Source organism: Lissotriton helveticus, chromosome 3_1 (assembly GCF_964261635.1).
Source record: "Lissotriton helveticus chromosome 3_1, aLisHel1.1, whole genome shotgun sequence".
NCBI classification, from domain to species: Eukaryota; Metazoa; Chordata; class Amphibia; order Caudata; family Salamandridae; genus Lissotriton; species Lissotriton helveticus.
This window is the reverse complement of record NC_136061.1, coordinates 517,612,620-517,636,038: the sequence shown is the minus strand read 5'-3', so window position 1 is coordinate 517,636,038 and position 23,419 is coordinate 517,612,620. Positions and strand designations below refer to the sequence as shown.

Sequence of the window (23,419 nt, the reverse complement as noted above, 5' to 3'; positions counted from 1 at the left end):
TCACTGTCCTGCCGTGGAACAATTTTAAAATCAATCAACCTATCCCAGGATTTTGAATCAATTATAATGTAATCTAGTAAAGAGCCAAGATCTTTTCTAAAAAAGGTATAACTATTGGAAGTATCAGACAATGTTCTACCATTGCATGCACTTAATGAGTGCTTAAGGACAAGACAATTCATCTGAATCACCAGGGGGGACCATTTTTTAACCGGTGGGCATCTTGTCTCCGGGATTGTCCAAAATTTCTCCTTGTCAAAAAGGCTATCCGGGGAAATTCCCTCCAGGGGCTCAAAATGTTAATTAAAGTCCCCTCCTAGTATTACCATGTGATTGGCAGGAACAGTACCTAAAAATACAGATAGTGTTTCCAATGTGGCTGACTCTTTGCCCAAAGCTATGGATCTAGAATATACATAAATAAGAGCTACAGAAATCCGAGAAGGAAACTGGAGTATAACACACAAAATGTTCTTAGAGCCTGTATCTATCTGCTTAGCCATACAACCTAAATGGACTCCCACCCATGTACTTAGGCCACCAGATGGTCTCCCTTTACCACCACTTAATGCTGGTATGTTAAAAATGGCAAAGCCCAGTTACAAAAACCTCCCCTCTTGCCCATGTTTCAATGGAACATGCAGATCTCTATTTGGCTGATATATGTATCCCACTCCGGGCCATCTATTTTGTTCATCAGACCCGCGATGTTCAAAACTAAGACCCTTGTTTTGTGACAAGAGGGGGGCTTCTATTTCTGGAGGGCCAAAATGGGTAATTGCAAAGAAGTTATTCGTGATCCACTAGCTTCCCCAAAATTTTGGCCTCCAGGTGGGCAATACCTTGGGTTATCGGTCGGCGGCGAGCCACCACGAGGGTGGGGGCAGCCAGGGGAGCCGCTCATGCTCCCACCGGTTAAACCCTCATCCCTCGGGTGACTAGTCACCATAGCGACAATCTGTGTCTGGTTTTCTGATTGTGGGGTGCTGATTTGTGCCTTAATTTGGGGGGGAGGGTTGTTTTAGTCAATCTACTCCATCGAGGCAACTGAACCTCTTTTCAATGGGAATATTAAAACTGAATTGCCTTTGCCAGTGTTGGATTGGGCGAGGGAAAGCACCATTAGGATGAACAGGTCTCCGTCGCAGCCCTTGGTGCCGCGAAACATGAGGGGGCCAAGTGGGGAGGTAGAAATAACCTAAGGGAAGTAATAAAATTCCACCCTTGTCCCTCCCCTCCTCTCTAGCTAAAACTCTTTGGGTCACCTGTGGATTTCTAAAATTAATAACTATGCAGTCGTCATGTATGTCCTTGTGCCGTCTGCCAATCCAACCCACCCTACGTGTGGATAGAATCTCGTCCGCATGCTCATAACTAAAGGGGGTAAGGTTTACAAGCCAATGGACATATTTGTTTTTTTAACTCTTGATTGGATTCTGAATGGCCCCTTTTAAGTTCAGGAGTACCTGCGGTGATGAGGACATATGGGGTAGAAGCAGGGGGTAAGTTTATGACTGGGGGTGGCAAAATGATTGGTATCAACTATGATTGTAGATCACATATGTCATCTCTAAAACGGAAATTGAATACCTAGAACGTACAATCTACATTGAGAACAATAAACTGTACACAAAAATACAAAGAAAACCAATCTCTGCCAACTCAATACACCATGCATCCAGTAGCCATCCAAATCACACTATTACTAATATCCCAGCAGGTGAATACCGTCGTGCCCGCATGAATTGCAGCTCAAATGAAGATTATACAGCAAACTTCAATGATATCACTCAACGCCTCAAACAATGAGGGTACAAAACACAGGCCTTAAACAAAGCTCAGAGGAGGTTTGCTAACACTTAACGACATCAGTTGTTACACAAAAATCACAATGGACAAAGCAAAGCAGTAATTAGATTCAGCTCGCAATTCAATAACGGACACCAATATATCAAAAAAAACCTGAACAAAAATTGTCATTTTCTGAAAGAGAACCCGGCGATATCCAAAGTGCTACATGACAAACCACAGCTTAGCTTTTCCAGAAGTAGGAACTTGCAAGACATACTATGCCCATCCTTCCTGGAAATAAAATCGGATCCCATAAACCTTTTACCACAACCTAAAGGCTTTTACACTTGTACTAACTGCTCGATATGTAAACTGGGTAAATCAAGAACAAAATAAGTCACTATCAATGGGAAACTGCATAAGATAAACAATTTTATCAACTGTGAAAGCACCAATGTAATCTACCTTATCTCCTGTTCATGTGATCTACACTACATTGGCAGCACCCTTAGGCCTCTGAAAATCCATATCCAAGAGCACTATCGAAACATCCACAAGTCAGATATTAGACAACCTCTGGTGGAACACTCTGACACAACATCACCATCAACGCAACTTCACCTTCATTGGCCTCAAAAAACTGAAAAATCATAAACGAGGCGGAAACCTGGAGCAACGCCTACACAAGGAGGAAAGTGCACCTATTATAAACCTGCAAACGGTGGAAAAAGGGCCTGAATAAAGAACGAGTGGCATCACTGGCTTTAGACAAAGATTGAAACCAACAAGCTGGCCAGAAGTCCACCTACGAACATGCCACCATTCCTGCCCAAACGAATAACTTTGCAATGAACTATAAGAAGTGTATTTGTCTAAAAATATGAGTGTGTGAAAAAAATCCTGACAAATTTGTAGCTCTATATGAACGAAAATGCTAACCATCTTCAGGTCACACATGATATCCCTTTAATGGCTAAACTCATCCACATACCACCAACAACTTAACTCAACATCTAAACTCAGTTAAACTTCCTCTGGCTTTTCTTCAATGTCTCATTCTACATCTTAAAATGCATGACTTTGGGTTTCCTGCGTTGATCATATGGTCCTTCGTTTTTATATATCCCTTTGGAATATAGGTTGTCACAAGTTAAGCTATTATGTTGGTATAAGTCTAGAACAACACAAGTTAGAGTGCCTTTTGGATCTTAGCCAGTATATTACTTTGCTAGTATATAACTACCCGTCTAACTTGCCATCGACCTAGCACTTTTTAAACTTGTAAGATCTCTTTATACTCCTCGGATAAACCAACAACTTACTTTTAGGCTCACTTAGACGCAATTTTTCCATATTGGTATCTGCATATCAAAGTTCTCTCTTAATTAAACAAATTCATAAGAATAGCATCATGTCTGCAGATGGCATTAGAGATCTTTATTTATTTGTATTTATTTATTTAAAAGGTTTTATATAGCGCCTGGAACAGAGAGTATCAGAGCGCTTTACAAAGTAGGTCACCATATCAAGAAAAATTAACAATGTGCAGAATAATCACATGAGATAAAACATAGCATTCACATGAGCGATGTGGGCAAAGAAACAGAGAGATCATTAAGGGGACGATGAGTGTTGAGATTTAAGAGAGAGATGGGGGTGTAGAGAGGGGGAGAGAGAATATGAAAGGAGGTAGAGGGGGTTGGGTAGAGGAGTGAACAAGAAAGGAAAAAAGAGTGAGCAGGGTCAGAGTCAGTAACATTAGGTACCCCAATATTTGTTGAGAAGAAGCTCTTTGAGTCTTTTTTGAAGAGAGGGTAAGAGGGGTTGCAGCGAAGATCCTTGGGGAGAGAGTTCCAAGTCGTAGGAGCATTACCAGAGAATGCACAGGATTTGGTCTTTTTATATTTGAGTCTAGGAGGGATCAGGACAAAGCAGTTAGTGCTCCTCAGGGACCTGAAGCACCCTGCTTTTTGTAGTTTGATTGAATGGCAGGAGGGGGAGTTTTGGTCAAGAGCTTTGTGAGTAATGCATGCAATCTTGTAGGTGGATCGTCCTTCTATTGGGAGCCAATTGAGATTTTTAAGGATAGAAGAGATGTGGTCATATCTTTTACAGTCAGAAATAAGTCTGGCAGCTAGGTTGAGAACAGATTTAATCGGAGCAAGATGGATTTTAGGGGTGCCAGCAAGTGTGGTGTTACCATAGTCAATCCTGGAAAGGACAAGTGATTGGATAACAATTTTTTAAATCATCAGCTGGAATAAAAGGTTTAATTTTTTTGAGGTGGTGAAGGGTAAAAAGAGCACTTTTGGCTGCATTTTTAATGTGGGGGATGAGAGTTAGATTCTGATCAATCCTGGAAAGGACAAGTGATTGGATAACAATTTTTGAAATCATCAGCTGGAATAAAAGGTTTAATTTTTTTGAGGTGGTGAAGGGTAAAAAGAGCACTTTTGGCTGCATTTTTAATGTGGGGGATGAGAGTTAGATTCTGATCGATGCTGAAGCCTACAGATGTGACAGAATTAGAGGTGGAGAGGGAGCAATTAAGTGCTTTGATATCATTGATCCAGAGTTGAATGGGAAGGGAATTGTTTTTGAGAGTGAAGAGGAGTATTTCAGTTTTTTTAGGATTCAGTTTGAGATGATTAAGATGGAACCAGGCTTGGACTCTAATCAGGGTGTCTTTGACGTGAAGGATGTCATTGTGGAATTTGATCTTGTAGTATAGTTGGGTATCGTCGGCATAGAGGTGGTAACTGATTTTAGCTTGTTTGAGAATGAGGGTGAGTGGTTCCAAGAAAAGATTGAATAGGGTTGGGGAGAGGATAGAACCTTGTGGGACACCAAGTGAGACAGGTTGAGGTTTAGAGAGGCAGTGACTGAGCTTGATTTGTTGTGATCTATTTGGAAAGCACAAGGAGCCCTTGCCCCGTTCCTACTAAAGGACTTCTCTGGACTGGGCGCCTACCTGGATTCTTGCAGAAAAGCATTACATCCTTACTGAGGAACACTGTGCTTCATGGGAGCAGCTCTTTTATTTTGTCCAGCTTGCCCCTATGACCTTTGGCTGAATTGTGGGCTCTAGCGCTTAGAGGGCGCTTCTATATTTAATTTGCAGCATGGAGAGGCTGCCTGGGGATTCCCCCGTATTTTATCGTCTTGAGGGAGCCCACCCCGTATCTTTGCCACCTGTGTTCTCATTTCTGCCTCCGATTTATGCTGTTGCCGAGTGGGTGCCCAGCCCGCATTGCTGATCCTTTTGCGGATGCCCACCCCGCCCTGGTGTGCATATACGAGCGGGAGGCCACCCAGACTTGCCGCCACCTGGAGGAGGTGCCCAGATATAAAGAAGCGATACCAAAGGGGATGATGGACGGAGCGTTGGAGCAATCTAAACACTCACCCCAGTCAACTGATCTGGGTTTAATCCATCAACATTCTTTAGCTCACTCCACCACCCCAGTTCAGACAAGGCCATATGCAAATCAGTCTGATCCTGTGCCACTTGGGAACAGTCCAGCCCTAAATGCTGAGCCATGTCTTCCCTGGACCGGAAACAAGCATCCAGGGACACGTTTCTGGCTAATCAGCCGTCATCAGCCAGGCTAGCTTGAATCCATTGGCAAAGTGAGCAAGCGACCCCCGTCTGTGCATACCTTGCAAACTTATGGCGAACAAAGCGATACCAAAGGGGATGATGGATGGAGCGTTGGAGCAACCCAAACACTCACCCCCAGTCAACTGATCTGTGTTTAATCCATCATCAGTCTTTAGCTCTCTCCACCACCCCAGTTCAGTAATGGCCATATGCAAATCAGTCTGACCTTGTGCCTCATGGGAACAGTCCAGCCTGAAATTCCAAGCCATGTCTTTCCTGGACCGGAAACAAGCATCCTGGGACCGGTTTCTGGCTAATCAGCCGTCATCAGCAAGGCTAACTTCAATCCAGTGGCAAAGTGAGCAAGGGACCCACGTCTGGGCATACCCTGCCAACTTCGGGTGAACAAAGTGATATTAAAGGGGATGATGGACGGAGCTTTGGAGCAAACCTAACACTCACCCCCAGTCAGTTGATCTGGGTTTAATCCATCATCATTCTTTAGCTCACTTCACCACCCCAGTTCAGACATGGCCATATGAAAATCAGTCTGACCCTGTGCCTCATGGGAACAGTCCAGCCTGAACTGCCAAGCCATGTCTTCCCTGGACAAGAAACAAGGATCCTGCGACCGGTTTCTGATTAATCAGCCGTCGTCAGCAGGCTAGCATGAATCCAGTGGCAAAGTGAGCAAGTGACCCAAGTCTGGGCATACCCCGTCAACTTAAGGCGAACAAAGCGATACCAAAGGGGATGATGGACAATCCAAACTACTACGGTTGCAGGGACCATTCTGCAATAACAGAAGTATGGACAGGAAATAGGGTATTGGTTATAAATTATAATAGGCACAGTTAGACTTTCCACATACCTCAATCATAACAGAAGTTGAACCCCCAATCTCCTTACTGACTAGCTAGTGTGTCAGAGTCATTATTTAGCTCCCGAATGCAGCGATGATTGATCCCCAATGATTATACAACCCAGGACATAAGACTACGGAGTCAGAGTCCCGACCTCTCTGAGCCACGGACTCATGCTTGCAAATTGCAAACCCTTTCGCTCACTCACTCATGACCAAAAACCACAGAGTCTATGTAAGTTTTAAAGCTTTATTAAAAGTAAAAACATTTATTAAAATCAACTTCATCATATAAGATAAACGGTGAAGGATTCAAAACTGAAAGTGGCTGATTTCACACATTCATTGTGGAAGAGCCCTCACCTGGTTGGAACTTCAAGTCTTCTTTGTGGGGATGAATCGTTCCTGACTGTGACTGCTGAGTGATGATGATCTGATCCTGCTCTTCTTCTTAGAAGGGAAGCTTCTGTCTGTTTTGAGAAAAATGGTGCGTGTTAAAAAGCAAGCATTCATCAGTTGTGCCAAAAAGTGTAGCAAGACATGTTATGGCTAAGCATAAATAAAAAAATCCTTCCCTGAAGAAAGGGAAATTTGTAGTTTAGAGACTAGAGAGTCACAAATTATTACATTTCTATATGTAGTACTAGTAACATTTTTTAATTCCTAGACAAAATAGGGAGTGGCGTATATGGCATCTAAGAATATGAAATGTATTTTCTAGACGAAACATCGGCACAGCCATCCACCATTGCCGGGGCCAGCGTGGAGGTGGGAACTACTGTGGGGGATGCCACGGTAGTGGCGGGCAGTGGTAAGCTATTATATTCCTTACTTATTGAGATTCCAGACTGCAGAGTGTGCTCTCTGCACGGGTGTATATGTTGAACAGTACAAATACACTTTACTGTTAAGAAGACTTACAAATTTAGAAGTACGTTTTTTTCAACCAGGTAAAAGACATTCACCCTTGACTTCGCATGAGCAGCGGGAGTTGATGAGTAACCAATGGCCTCCTCTAAATTTGACTTCAACTCAGCTGTGAAAGGTTTATGGAGAAGCCAAGTTAGATCAGAGATGAACTTGATGGATGGGATGAACGAAAAGGGAAAGAAGGGTGTAAGGAAGGACGAGCGAGTTAAAAGTAATGACTGCCAAAGAATGATACGTGTTTTTGAATGCTGTCCGAGGTGGCTGGGAATATGCTGCATGGCCGGTTGAAGGCTGAAGCAAGGATGGGTGGAAGGAGAAAGGGAAGAAGACTGCCTGGGTGGGTGAAACAGAAACTGTATGTGTGTGCAATAAATCCTTTGCTTCAAATTCAAATGCAAGTAAAGCACAGATGCATGGCTGGCGGTTTAAAAAATACAATAAAAAGGTTGTTTTTCTGTGAGAAAATCTAAGGTTTGTCCAGCTGAGACATTAAGAAGAATGATTGACATTTACTTTGAATTGATGGATGCCTGGATCATGGTACATCTTACTCATAGATAGCATAGGTGTATGTACACAGAGTAGACGGTCACTGGATGAAGTAAGTGTTACTCTGAAGAGCATTTAAAACCGCACCGCACGTCTGTTCCAGTGTAACAAAGGCGAAGAAAAGAAGTTGTAATTTTTCAGAATACTACCATGACTAGTAACAGTAGTTTGCAAGCACAGCATATATCCTGCCATTACGGGGGCCACTCACGACCTCTGTTAATAATTTTATTACAACTCTGTCATTCATATGTGGCCTATCAGTGTTCACTCAATAAAAAACAAAGCATCCCATATGTAAGCAAATATCCTGTGAAGGGATAGATAATCATATTATTTGTCTTCTTCATTTTCCTTTTCTAGTAGTCATTGGCACTGCAGATTGAAAGTTAAATTAATTAAGCAGTAGCCCTTGAAACAGAGTATGGCCAGTGCCACCCATATTAGAAAAGTAAGAGCTTCACCACCTGCATGTACTAGAGTGGTACAGTAACGCAAGTCTGTGTCCTCATGGCTTGCGTCTGTTTTTCTCGGGTGCAAGTTGACTGCGCTGGCATTATGCCGGCTTCCAGAAGTTTACGTACCAATTTCGCTAAACGAGAGAGAAGAAGAAGAAGACTGGTGTACTGTCTGAGTCTAATGTAGCGAGTCCAAATAGTGGTAGTAGAATTGATTCCTGAAACTCCCACTAATGTTAGAGCAGAGGCCGATGAAGTGGGAGGTTAGAGAGATACAGGCCACAAATGTTATGTACTGGGCTTGCAAGTTGATAGTGCTACTGTGACACAACTTTCTGCTGAATTATTTTGTGTTAATCTTAAAGAGCATTAGTTACAGTATGTTTTTCTTTCTTCATATAGATGCTCCTTCCAAACTAACACGGAAGGAGCTGGCTAGACAGGCCTGGCAAAGGAAGCTGGAGGCGATTGTCGCCGAATATTGGTGGCTGGTGGCCCAGGAGGAGGAGCAAATGCAGTCTCAGTCCACAACATCCAACACTACTGCTTCATCCTCCTCCGCGCTCCCTGTCAGCCAATCAGCGCAAGCCTCCAGTGGTACAGAGCCGTGGTACCGCAGCAACCCACCAAGCAGCCAAAACATCAGCTGCCCCCCACAGCATGTGCAAGGCACGCGTCCACCGCCTAACCCTCAGGGTGTCCAACCTTGAGCAAGAGATGGAGAGAGTCAAAACCCTGCTCAAGAACCTCCACAGGGAGCAACTGGACCACCTGGCCAAAGGACACTGCCGGCGGCAGTAAAGGAGGAGAGACTGTCCCTTGCCCCCTAATAAAGACTTTTGGGGGGTGGGAATTTGGAGTTGGGTTTTTGGGACTTTTGGGACTTTTTTATTTAACGGAGATTCTTTGGAGTTAGGGAGGGGGTGGGTTGGGTCTTGCGGAATGGTTTATTTTTGTTAGGGATAAAAATAATTATTTACTTTCAACTTAAACATAGCATACGCGTTTTTACTGTTTTGCGAGGGAGGCGGGGGAGAGTTAACTGTACGTTTGTTTTCCTGAAACTTAACTGGCTGCTTGATTCAAATTGTCTAAGTGATCGCCCAAATGTTTACAAAAGTAAGTGCCACTCACAGAGTTAATGAATTCAATTGTCCTACTACTTTACTAGTACTACCATCAGTCTCTCCTCTCTCCTCCTACTCCATTATTCTTCCTCCCCCAAACGCTTATCTTACCTGTGATTCGTGTTTGAGAATAGGGCTAGCCACAGGGCTGGCTGCATGTCAAATGGTGATTAAGGTTGGCAATCCTGGGCGGATGAAATGGCATCGTTGTGGTGGTAGTAGTGGTGGTACACAGTGGCAGTAGCAGCATATGAAAAAAAAGAAAATGAAACCTTGAGTGGCCTGAGCAGAGCATTAGAACAGTACGATAGGTAGCACAGTACACAAGAACAGTGCCATAATTTAGCCTAACAAATGCTAAAGTATTCAAAGTATAGCTACTAGTTGGGTGGAGTTTGGCTTTGGCTACTACAAGAAATAGTACTGAAGGTGAAGGACACAGCAGCGTAATCATTCGCCACGTGTAGGAGGAGGATGTTCTTGATGATCAATCCAGTTGATGGCGCCCATGAAAATCAGATTTGATTTGCAAATAGTCATGGGTCTGTGTCAAGCTGAGTAGGAATATATCCTCGGATTCCTTCACCAGCCTTGAAATCGATTTTCTATTGCTTTGACCTTATCCTCCCCAGCAAGTGTGTGGTATTATTGTTGTCATTTAGTCACACCTCAATGAAAACCACACAGCCCGGGGGAAGAGGGTTAGGGTTTGAAAATTGAATGAGAATGGGGGTTTTTGGGAAAGTTTTGTTGAGAGAGGAAAAAAAACCACAGCATGGACAAACAACAAATGAAGTTAAACAAATCTTTGGATACGAACATATCCCTAAATCTTTTAAGGGACATAAAGGAAGTGCATGCACTACTGCATGCATGAAGTTGATTGTTAAATGGATGGTTAGATTACTTAAACTAAGTAGTACTTTCTACAACTTACTAACTATGAAGAAACAATGTGACAGTACAGGGATGCAGTATTTACGCAATTTCACTTGCCTACCTGTCCTCAGAGAGAAGAACCACTTAGTACATTAAATTAGTTTAAAAAATATCAAAGAAAAACGTATACAATGGCTGGAGGGATGAATTGAAGCAGAGAGCAAACAAATGCACAGAGTCACACTCATAGAAGTTCACAGCAATAACATTACTTAAAAGATAAGTAGAAATGAAGATGGATACGGTAACTGTATGTTGTAGTTGTCCTGTTGAATTTGGGAAGTTGCATGCATCCAGCCATTCCTCTTATTCGCGGTACTCCTCCATTCCATGTGACGCTCCGTCGATCAATGTTGGTGACCAGAAGACACCTTGTCCACTACCTGCCTGGCGGATGCGGAATTGCGGATCGCTATTGGTAAGCCTGAGTTCATCGTTTTTCCCATTGCACAGGGTAAAAGCCGGTCTGTCATTGTTGATGGAAAACCAGGAAGTGATAATAAAACACCACGGACAAAAAAATATAAGGTACGCTGTGTAGTGCAAAAATAACACTTTCAGTTTCAGAGTCGACAGTATTACATACACGCATCATTTCGAAAGTGCGTACTCTGAGTCTCCTTTTCAAGGATAATAATTAGTAAGTATGGGCGAATTTTGCGGATCTTTACCCTCAAGCTAGGTGCAAACTGCTATTTTAGAACAAAATTAGACCTTCCCAGCAGTGATCCCAGACCCCTAAACCCACTCCCAAAAATCGAGAACACCCCACAGTACCCTCCCGAAAACATGCAATACTGCTACCTTGCCTGAGCCCTAACTTAAAATTGTGCCAAAACGCTCTTTGCAACTAGGCCCAAACCCCCCTTTTCCACCATGGATTTTCTTCAAACCACTTGCAATCAAATTTAGACCTTCCCAGCAGTGCTCCCAGACCCCTCAACCCACCCCCAAAAATGTAGAACACCCCAAGCAGCCCCCCAAAAACATGCAATACAGCTAGGCCTAAGTTTAAATTGTGCCAAAACGCTCTCTGCAACTAGGCCCAAACCCCCCTTTTACACCATGGATTTTCTTCAAAGCACTTGCAATCAAAATTAGACCTTCCCAGGAGTGCTCCCAGACCCCTCAACCCACCCCCAAAAATGTAGAACACCCCCAAGCAGCTTCCCAAAAACATGCAATACTGCTACGCCTAAGTTTGAATCGTGCCAAAACGCTCTCTGCAACTAGGCCCAAATCCCCCTTTTCCACCATGGATTTTCTTCAAAGCACTTGCAATCAAAATTAGACCTTCCCAGCAGTGCTCCCAGAACCCTCAACCCACCCCCAAAAATGTAGAACACCCCCAAGCAGCCCCCAAAAACATGCAACACTACTAGGCCTAAGTTTAAATCGTGCCAAAACGCTATCTGCAACTAGGTCCAAACCCCCCTTTTCCACCATGGATTTTCTTCAAACCACTTGCAATCAAACTTAGACCTTCCCAGCAGTGCTCCCAGACCCCTCAACCCACCCGCAAAAATGTAAAACACCCCCAAACAGCCACCCAAAAAAAGGCAATACTGCTATCCCAAAAACATGACAAATTGCGCATTGACAAAAAATTGCTGTTTTCAGCACTTCCACTACTTTGATACTCTTGAAACTTACCAGGACACTTGTTCCAGCGATTCCCAAGAATCTCAGCAAGGCAGAACAAAATCGATCTACTGGAAGGTGTACGATTAGTTTTCACCCAAACACACGCGCTCGCAAAACACCAAAAAAGGCCACAATTCGGCCAATTCTGGACCAAAAAACATCAAAGCCCCCTAAAACCGTGCCAACATCATTATGAACAAGCCTGCATCGGGCCCTAATTCCTAGACTCCGCAGGAACCCTACCAAATTAAACAAAAAAAAACATGTAAACCGCACTGAACCCTAAACTCTAGATATGCTTTGTCTGTCTGTGTCAAAGAGCCTAGGTATGCTACATCAGGTTGCTTCACTCAGTGGTGCCTGCCTTGACCGTCTGCAGGGCCCTGCCACAAGCATGGGCCAAAAATCCGTTGCGCTCAAAAATTTGCAAATTTTGTGCAATTTCGCAAGATTCACGGATTGCGAATTTGCCACCGAAAAACAGCAAATTTTGCGTGCTGAACGGATTTTTGGCCCATGCTTGCGGCAGGGCCATGCAGACGGTCAAAGCAGGCACCTCTGAGTGAAGCAACCTGATGTAGCATACCTAGGCTCCTTGTCACAGGCAGACAAAGCATATCTAATTGTATGCAGCAAGCCACGTAGCCCCAATTTTACATGACCTGCTGGGTGGACTCTGCCTGGCATAACAACACTACACTACCTCAACCACTGAATACCACGACTAGACAGACATGTAGTTCTGCTGCAGTAGTTGTTGTAGAATGGTTTACCTGTTTGCCACTCACGAATTGGCCATAGTTCTTCCGTGAACCAACGCTGATTATCCATCCATCCCAGTGAGTGACTGTAAAGAAAAAAGATATATTATTTAATCAATCATCATGGTATATTGGCAAACAGTAAGTCCAAGGACATTTTGCATATTGGAAAATGCAACGTAGTGGCCCCTGCAGTTAAAGTACGATTTGAATTAAACAAGGTAAAAAAACAGCAGAGTAGACTTGAGTTACATTTAGCGTGTAAAAGATTAAATATTTACAGAAGACATATGATTCATTTCATGCACAACAAACAAACAGCAATTGCTTTCATCAGAGGAAGACAGCCATTGCTGTCCACTGCATGCCATCTTCTTCTCATTATTTATTACCTATTTCACTTTTTGTCCGCATCTTCTTCTGAAAGTGAGGGCCCACAGGGCAGCCTCTCCTGTCAATTTCAGAAGTTACTGTCAGCAATAAGCAAGCATGTAGTCACTAATTCCAGTCCCACTTGAGGGGACTCGTCTACGAAGACAAACTTTCTTTATTCTGCATAATCCAGCCATCTGCCTTGAGGGAAATGGATAGGGGGAGTCTCGAGGAGGAGGATAGAGGAGAATGATTGAGTTGTGAACTTGTGAACCTCAGGAACGCAGACTGCGGCAGCTTCAAATCAATAAGGAAATAAGATGAAGACAGTGCTGCTGATGGACTTGTTGTGATTAGGTGATTAGAGTTTTGTTGTGGTAAAAGTTGCAAAACAAAGAAAGACACACAGGAATAAAAGTGAATAAGGAGGAAAAAAAGGAAGTCATTTTTAGGCCACGGTGTCAGGGAAGTAGAGGTCGTCCTCAAACTCTATGAATTGAGACGGGAGTACGTCAGCTAACAGAGAAGATCTTCAGTCACCTAAGTCGGTGTCCTCTTCTTCCTGCGTGTATTCACGTATTTTTTTTTTTTTTTTTAAATTCTTTTATTAATATAAAGGCGTCGCAATCAGTGAGAATGATACATACAATCGGCACATTTACGTGTAAATAATACCAAACTGGATCACAAGCGGTAGCATTCCTGTTATATCACAATCTCATTTTGCCTGGCAAATCTCCGTATATGTAGTTCCATACATCAGACATATGATATCAGTAGTGCTTAACATGTTAAGTAGTAGTGCCACGATGCCCAATATGTGAAACTGTCTTATAACTTTTAAGAAACATTCCCCCCCATACCCCAACTTAGTGTCATCACTTCTAATTATATTGCACACTTCTCTTCACCCCAACAGGCCTCTTTGCCCTAGTGTCTTAACTCATTGCAGTCATCCCAACACGTTGCCACAATTAGTACTGAAAAGCATAACCCCCCAGTCTCTTTTATCACTCCTCCTCCTCCTCGGAATCTAGGTCATCTCCCTCCGGTAAGGGCTCACAGATTTCCCCCCTGTAAACATTCCACTCTGTCCATACCTTGTTCCATTTGCGGGGGGCAGCTCGAAGGACATACACAGTTCTTTCCGTGACCATCAGGATGTCCATGTGTTCAGCCCATCTGTCTGCAGTGGGCACGTCCGGAGCCCCCCATTTCTGTGCAATATCACGTTTCGCTACCGTCATGGCAAGTGTGGCCCAGATGATACCGTACCTATTCAGGTCATTGGGGTCCCATATGTTTAAAAGGCACTTACGCGGGTCTGGCATAGTGGAAACCTTAAGTGTCTGGGATATGGTGCGCATTATCCGCGTCCAGTATCCCTGTATTTTCGGGCAGTCCCAGAGTGTGTGGAACAGTGTTCCTTCCTCCCCGCAACCTCTCAAGCAAAAGGGAGTGGGCGCTCTGTGTATTTTGTGGAGCAGAGTCCTGGTGTAGTAGATGCGATGTAAAATTTTTAGTTGTACCAGTCTAAATTTGGCCGAAATGCCTATTTCTCTTGGGGAGGCCAAGGCCTCATTCCACTCCGATTCATCCATCATACCTATCTCCCCCTCCCACCGTTCCTTAAGTTTTATCGTGGGGTCTTGTAAGTTGTTGATTAGTTTTTTGTAAGTGAGGGACGTGGCGCTCTGCTGCATATATTCTGTTAATAGCCTGTCCTCATGTGGCGAGGAGTCCGGCAGATCAGTGCCCTGCGGGACCGCTTGGAGCAGTGCGTGTCTAGTTTGGACATAACGAAATGTTTCAGTGGGTCTGAGGTCATATTGCTGTTGTAGTTGCGAGAATGGTATCACTGTGTCATTGTCCCAAAGGTCCCCCACCTTGGAGATACCTATTAGGTCCCACTGTGCGAATCCCTTGCATGTTCTAAGGTTTCCCAGTGATTTTGTGTCCCACAGTGGTGTCATCTTGGTAATTCTTCCTGTCCAGCCCAGTCTTGCCTGAGCTATATGCCAAAGGGCTGCTGTGTGTCGTGTCGGGCCGTGTAGGTGTTTAAGCTGCGGTTTATTATACAGTACCGACAGCATGGAGTCTGTCCCTAATTGTGCCCAATCAGCCCTGTACGCTGGGTCGTTTCTCGGGGCGTGGACCCATTGGTTAATTATTTTAAGCTGAGCCGCCCAGTAATATATCTGAATGTTGGGAAGTGCGATCCCCCCCTCATACCAACTTTTCACCAATTTGTCGTAGGCTATTCGCGCTGTACCATTGCTCCAGAGGAGATTGGAGACCAACGCCGCAATCTGTTTGAAGTATCGCGGAGGGACAAGATGTGGGGTGTTTTCCAATATGTACAGAAATCTGGGGAGGGCCATCATCTTAAATAAGGCTGCGCGCCCCAGGAGGGTGAGGGGCAAGGTCGCCCAGTGCTTAACGTCAGCGCGCAGGCGGTCCAGAGGTGGCTTTAGGTTGCTAGTGAAGAAATCTGTTTCAGAATGCACAATGATGATGCCCAGGTACCTGAAGGAGGTCACCGGCGCCGCTAGAGGGCAATTGTCCGGCAGTCTCGGTGCCGGACCCTTCAACGTGTAGATCATCGATTTTGACCAGTTTAGTGTATAGCCCGATGTCGCCCCATGCGTGTTACAAATATCCAGTAGGGCTGGGATGCCGTTATCAGGGTCGACCATGTAAATGAGCATATCGTCGGCATATAGGGAGACCTTGTCCTCCCATCCCTCCTCCCACTGGATGCCTTTAAATAAGGGCGTGTGTCTGATCAGGATTGCTAAAGGTTCGAGCACCAGTGCGAAGAGCAGGGGCGACAGAGGGCACCCCTGTCTGGTACCCCTGCCCAACGGGAACGCCTGTGAGATGTGGCCATTAGACACTATCTGCGCCACTGGTTTAGTATAAAGTAGCCGTATCCAGGTGATATATTTCGACCCAAAGCCCATACCTGTGAGCACCTCGAAGAGGTACTCCCACTCCACTAGGTCAAAAGCCATTTTTGCATCGAGGGAAAGGATCACCGCCTTCTCAGTGAGGAGGTGTGACCGTGCCAGCACCCCATGAACTCTCCTGAGGTACAGTGCCGTGCTCCTATGGGGCATAAAGCCTGATTGGTCGGGGTGGATCAGGGTACTCAGGTGTGGCATCAGGCGGTTGGCCAGAAGTTTAGCCAGTATTTTGGCTTCCACATTCAATAAAGATATTGGGCGATATGAGGTACAGTCGTCTGGGGGTTTACCCGGTTTAGGTATAGCCACAATCGTGGCCGTGCGTTGATCTAGTGGCAGTTCAGCCCGATCCCTACTGTCCAGATACATGTCCAGTAGGGGACCACTAAGTTCTGAGGCCATCAATTTATACCATTCCACCGGAAGCCCATGAGGTCCCAGTGCTTTGCCTGACTGTAGTGAATGTATCGCTAATTGGATTTCCTCTTCTGAAGGATCTGCCTCTAACTCTTGCGCAGCCTCCGGCGGTATGCCGGGGAGGACAATGTCCGCCAGCGACACCGCCGCCATTTGTGCAGTGATGACATGACCTGGTGTATATATGTTGTGAAAATGACGTGCCAAAGCGCGCACTATGTCCTCTGGGTGTGTTAATACTTGGCCGTCAGTATTAATGAGTCTCTGAATTCCTCTCGCGCCTCCCTCCCTCCTATCTAACTTCGCCAGCATTTTCCCTGCCTTGTCGCCTACTTCATAAATTCTATGTTTGGTGTTGTCGATGTAACCCTTCTCAGTCGTTCTGAGTTGGGTCTGGTACTGCTGCTGTCGTAACTGTAGCGCGTGTGTCGTAGCCGGGGAAGGGTCCGCCATGTGTGCCGTGTTTGCATCGTGGAGTGGGAATCACGCTTGTGTCCCGTGATGGCCGCTATCGCAGCCCCTCGTAGGACGGCCTTGTAAGTCTCCCACAGAATCGATGGGGAGGTCACCGTTCCACTGTTTTCCGCAAAGTATTGTGTCGTCGCCAGTTTCAATTTCCGTCTTATTTTAGGGACCTTCAGATAATTCGGGTAAATGGGGTAGATCCTAGCGCATTTCCGTTCTCTAGTAGTAAGGGTGAGAACGATTGGCGAGTGGTCAGATATGCCCCTGGGTAGAATGTCGATCGTGTCAAACGTGCCCAGTCCCTCCCCCAGGAACAGAAAGTAGTCGATGCGAGATAGGCTATTGTGGACTGCGGAGTAAAAGGTGTAGTGGGTCGCTGCGGGGTGTAAATGTCGCCATATATCTACAATGCCCAATGCATCTAAAAATTCAGGAAGAGGCGCAGGTCCTCTTGAGGGAAAGGCGTCTAATGCTGAGTCTACGATGGCATTCAGGTCCCCCCAATGACTGTGTCACCCTCAGGGAGGTCCAGCAGGAATTTACCCAGTGCAGGCAATGTCACGGAGTGTAGTGCCGGGGGGATGTATACCGATACCACATTAAGCGGTCTGCCCTCCCACTGGCCATGTATCGCCGCGAAGCGTCCCTGGTCGTCCGTTGCATGTTGTGTGAGTATAAAGGGTGATGACTTTTTCAGTAGTATCCCCGTCCCCCTGGACCCCGAAGTGAAATCTGCATGCGTCGCCATCTTGTATCCGCGCCGATCAAGCGCTTTGCATGTCGTCCCCGTAAGGTGCGTTTCCTGGAGCAGAACTACATCTGGGTTCTGCCGTTTAATAGCCTGCAGTACCAGGCCCCTCTTTATTTTGTCTCCCAAGCCCCTGACGTTCCAAGTTAGCATGCGCAGAGGGGGCACCCCCACCGTTACTGTGGCATTCCCAGCGGGTGGAGTTTGAAGTAAGTTAGCCATGAGACCGTTGTGAGAGTGTCGTTAGCAACGTGTCGGTGACTGGCGTGATGAGGACGAGGAGTGTGCCACGGCCTAGGGTGGTTTCAGGACGTGTGAAGTGAGTGATGACCAGAACCAAAAATGCAAACAATAAAACTGTAACCCCATCCCCCTCCCTGCTCCCCTGCTCCACGGACAGAAACCCGCCCGTCTCCCCAACTTCGCAGAGTGCTTTAGTCCTTCCCCAACTATCTTACTTGCTCGTGGGGTTGGTGAGGCCCCTTCAGGCACTAAATGTGCCCACCCTACTCAGCGGCATCAAGTCCAAGTTCCGGTGCGGCAACCCCAGGCCATCTCACATATAGTCAATCTTCAGATCAGTGTTGGTCGCCCTGGGTTAGCGGATCTTGTGTCGAGTCGGACTCCGTTGCCGCCGTGTCCTCGCGGTGAGACGGAGGGTCGGTCTGGTCTTCCAATGGCGTGTTGGTTCGGTGATTAGTCCGATCTTTGCGTGGACGGTGACGTTGTCCCACCTGCCGCCAGCCCTCTAGCCAGTCGTGAGCAGTCTCAGGCCTATCGAAGAACCACGTCTTTCCATCAGCCACTACCCGTAGCTTGGCGGGAAACAGCATGGAGTACGGCAATTCCCTGTCTCGCAGTGCTTTTTTCACCTCCGTGAACGATTTGCGTCGTCTGGCCACCTCTGCCGTGTAGTCCGGGAAGAAGGATAAGGTCGCATTTTGAATCTTAACAGGTGGGGAAACCCTCGCAGCTTGCAGGACTGCATCCCTGTCTCTAAAATTGAAGAGTCTCGCCAACACAGGTCTCGGCGTCGCTCCCTGTTTAGGGGGCCCGCCCGGAACCCTGTGTGCTCTTTCCACCGAAAAGAAGTGGGACAGTCCTTTAGGTTTCAGTTTGTTCTTGATGAGGTCCTCGACGTAGAGGTCCATGGCCCCCTTCCCTTCCGATTCCGGAAGTCCAAGGATACGCACGTTATTCCTTCGTGAACGCCCTTCTTGGTCGTCCAACTTGTCTTGCAGGAGTTTGGTGACTTTTTCCATGTGTTCCATGGCTATCTGTAGTTCGGACGTGTCTTCTACCAGTGATTTTGTGACTACCTCTACCTGGGACACTCTTTCAGCCATTTTGTGAAAGTCTGCGCGCAGTAGCGTGACTTCAGAGGAAATGGAGCCCACTGTTGTTTTAACTTCCGTAAGGGTGTTCATAATGTCCTCTAACGTTATTTTTGCGGACCCTTCCGCCGCCGGGGTGGCCCCCGTGGAGTTGCGTCCATTGTGCTGTGACTGTCCGGGTTGGCTGTAGGCAAATTTGTCCAGTCTGACCTGTGTAGACCCACTCCTGGTGCCTTTGCCCGCCATGGCGTTAAGACTCGTGGAGGTCGGGCCCTCCCCCCCGTCCGCTGTGGATCGCTGAAGGTTATTGCTTCTCTACCCGACACATATGCCAGGGGACTGCAGGCGGGGGTACAGTCCGATAATACACTCAGCTGGGCAGGAGTCCTTCTAGTCCCCGCAGCGCAGGCACACCGACTCTAGTGCAGGATATCACCGGCTAGCACCTGCGCGTCCGAGTGTTGTCGCCGTCTGGAAGGCCGCCGAAACTGCTGCAACGACCATGGTGTCCCAATCTACTATTTCCGGTGGGCAAAGTACTGCGTCGCTGGCAGGCAGTGGTTGTGCCGTGGACAGGAGGGAGGCACGTTAGTACTCCCGGTCAGGGTTCAGGCTGCACGTAGCCAGGCGGAGCACCACACCAGACGTACTCAGTACCCTCAACGTGTGTCTATGGCGTCGTGGTCAGAGAGGAGGTAGAGGACCCTGCAGGACGCCTCCCACTGTGTGGCCGTGCAATTGTGTGCGGGTCAGGACAGCCAGTTCAGTCGTTAACGTGCCAGGTTTGTCGGGCGCTGCCGGTTTTCTCCGCGGTCAGACGCGGTGTAATGTCGTCTTGAGCCGTCCCCCGGGGGCACCAGTCTTCCCCGCTGTCGGCTCACCGCTCGCGCACCCATATGCACTTACCCCGGGAGGGGGGTCAAATCAGGTGAGGTCCCTCTGTCGGATCCCGCAGACGTGAGCCCCGTATGATGTGGCCAGGGGGGGGGGCTCACCGCCTCCCCGCGTCCCGTGGCTGCTCCGTCTCTCCCTCGCCCCCGCGTTCTCCTCGTCCCCGCCGCCACCTCTCGCAGACACCGGCAGGCGGAGTGGGGTTCACTGTAGTCTGCTGCTGGCCAGAGGGCACCTCCGCTGCTCCGGTGATAGTTTTTGGCCGAGTGTGAGTTTCCAGCGGGGCTCCGGGCAGCGTCACTCTCCTTAGGCCGGCCTGGTCTCACTTCCGCCGGGGCTCGTGGGGCACGCGAGGCCGGTGCTTCCCCTCCAGCAACAGGCCTCCACGCTTTCAGTACTTGGTTCGGCGGGTTCCGATCCTCGGCGGCTTCCAGAATTTCACCTGGTGGAGCCGCTCCGACCCCGGACCCGACCGCCGCTGCTTCGGGTGGGTGATGTCCCGGATAAAAGTGCCGGATTAATGATTAGGCCACAGTGCCTTCAGGAGCTCTCGAACTAAGCTGTCGCCATGTTGGCCGCTAGCCACGCCCCCCATTCACGTATTTTTTAATCTGGTGGTATGAAGCGCTGATTCATCTTGATCAGTGTTAACCTCTCCACATTTTTGGCATCAGCAGCACTGAAAACACGTTCAGAAGACACGCTTGCGAGTGGGCAAGATAAATAATTTAGAGCCAGGTTGGTGATCAGTCGCCATAGAGGCCTTTTCCCATACCAATACAGCAATGGGTTCTGATTAATAAAGACCTCTGTTGGGTCATCCAGATAGGCCTGCGCCATCGACTCAAGGTTCTCCAGGGTTGCTCCACTTTGCGTACCATCTGTGGCCTTTGTATAACTGGAACGAGCAAACCCTTGATGAGTTAGCCAATCCGCTTCCGAAAATATTATGGCTGGGCCTGGTGCAGGTCAGGATGATGATACGGTTGCTGGTGTCGTTAACGGCTGTGAGGAAAAGTGACTCCCTTCGGCCACAGATTCAGAAGTGGAACTTGACGCTGGAAGGCCTGCTGATTCAGTAGTACTTCTGCCTGCTCCTTCAATTTTATGCCGCTTTTTTCCGAACTGAGTGGCTGACAAAGCTAGCCAATGTTTGTACTTCGAAACATCTGCTTCATCAAAAGGAATGAATGCTTTGCAGGCCACAGCCTTTTTGTACCGTGGATCCAGAAAAGTTGCACAAATGTAATGTTGTTCTGTATGTATGTTTTTAAGCCTTTTATTGGCAACTGGGCAGCTTAATAACCTTTCCGCCAACTAATATGCGTCTTGCTTTTCAGCATTATCTCGGAACGTTGAAGACACTGCCTTCAGTTGGGGCTCTAGCATGCGCAACAATGGGATGGTTTTGCCCAAAGAACAGTCCTCCCTGCTGACTTCACGCGTGAAGACCTCAAAAGGGCGAAGCATGTCTGTCAGGCTTGCAACTAGCTTCCATTCCTCCAACTCTAGCCTCATGTATTTCATAGTAGAACCCAGTGCAAAGACATACTCATTGATTACCCCCCACTGCTCAGACAGACGCTCAAGCATGTAGAAGGTTGAGTTCCAACGTGTTGCCACCTCCTGGATGAGTCCTTTGACTGGCAGTCTACGTTCATGTTGCATGCTCCTCAGCTTCTTCCGGGCCTTAAAAGAATGGATGAAATGTGTGCAGATTCTTCAGGAGGTGGTCAGTAACTTGCTGACTGATTTCTTTTTCCAAGAAATCTTGCACAACAATGTTAATACTGTGCGTCAAACACGGCACTCTGAAATAGCCACCTTGCTGCATGGCTTTAACTATATTACTGCCCTTTTCCGTGGAAACATAACCAATCAAATGATTTCTTGGATGCAGCCATTCATAGACCTTCCTGTCAAAAACCTCCAAAAGGTTAGGTGCAGTATGAGATTTCTCCATGGCAAACATGGCAACTGTTGCACGTTTCCGAGTAGCTTGAAAAACTGTGTCCGTGTCAACACCTGCTTTTAACTTGTCTTTAACCCCTGCTAAAGAAACCCAGTGTGCAGTGATGCACATGTAATCAAGGGCTTGGCAACTGGTCCACATGTCTGTTCTCAGGTGGATAGTGTGAACAGCACTCTTCTGACTAGCTGCGCCAATCACCTCCAGCACATCTTGATGTAGTGCTGGAACAGCAACTCTGGCAAAATAGGACCGACTAGGAACCTTCCATTTAGGGCAGACTGTTGCCACAATTTCTAGAAAACCCACCCCTTCCACGAAAGAAAAAGGGAGAAGGTCCAGTGCTAGCATTTTAGCCAGCTTTGCGTTATACAGAAGTGGTTGCGTTCAAATGGCGCCTCTGACCAAAACATGCTTCTAATGGTGGGCTGGACCGTTTTACGTGATGATGATGATGCAGACTTCTTCAAACCAGTTAGGCTCATTGATGTACTTTTTTGCATTGGTGTCTCTCCCAGACTCTTAGTGTGTCTCATAGATGTTGCTGGGGTAGAGGGTGTGGGCGCTACAACTGAAGTGCTGCTGCCAGGGGTACAGGGTGTACCAGAAAAAATGTGTCACTTCTCCACTTCCCCCCTGCACGATCAGCCCCTCGTCATCATCAGATGCAATATGAATGGATACATTTGGATTTGTTGTACTATTGTATTCCTGGATCTTCCTTAGGTGCGCCTCCCAAACAATAGTGTGGTGTTTTTGGAGATGACCTCTCTGGCACCATAGTTGGTACCAAGCTTACCCCGACTAACTACACTTTTACAAATCAAACAAACTACCATGTTTTCCGCCTTTTAGCTAACACTAAAGAAGTCCCAAACTGGGGACTGGAGATGTCTGCTGGTGGTGGAGGTGCTACTTTCAATGCCAGATGAAGTGGAGGATGGGCGAGGCTGAATTTGACTCTGTTGTGCACTTACAGCACCACTACTTGAGGTAATGGAGGTCGGGCTGGATGGAGGTCCCTGCCGGGCCCTCTGACGAGAATATATGGAAGCTGTAGGTCGTGTTGGTGTTGTAGTTAACTGCATTGGTGGTGGTACAAGTGCCACGCCGCCCATATCCCGCTCAGCAGCACTTCGGGATAGGGTCAAAATGTCTGTCTGCATGCCGGCTGGGTCTGGAGTGACAACTGTGATGACTGGGTCATCATCAGACTGTTCATCAGCAGCAGAAGACACCACTTCTTGTTCGTCGTCATCACCCATAAGTGGAAGCCTTGCTTGAACCTTCCTCTTAGGCTTAGCTAACTTTGTCGGCTCATGGCGTGCCTCACTCTCAGACTGCATTGGTGGGTTCCAATCAACGTCAAGATCATCAGAAAGAAGGGGGCTTGAAGAAGAACGTGTAGTAGCCCTCCTTGACCTTTTTCTTGCTGGGGATCTGGAAGACAATTGATCACCATCAGGAGGAGTGGCTTCCTCGGATGATACCTCCGCTTCAATCTCGATTTCCTGATGTGCCCCTACTTCTGGAGGAACAAGCATTGTGGGCAGATGTGCCACTCCATGCGCCTCTCGATGCGCCTCTTGATGCTC

General features: G+C 47.0%; 1 long non-coding RNA gene across 3 annotated transcripts in view; it reads right to left on the bottom strand.

The window, feature by feature from the left end:
• The window catches only part of LOC144824647 (uncharacterized), a 406,972-nt gene that overhangs the window by 178,947 nt on the left and 204,606 nt on the right, over nucleotides 1–23,419 (bottom strand). For all 3 annotated transcript variants that reach the window (XR_013609036.1, XR_013609034.1, XR_013609035.1), the window contains exon 4: nucleotides 12,675–12,748. This is a non-coding gene — a long non-coding RNA (uncharacterized LOC144824647). The remainder of the gene's footprint in view (nucleotides 1–12,674; nucleotides 12,749–23,419) is intronic.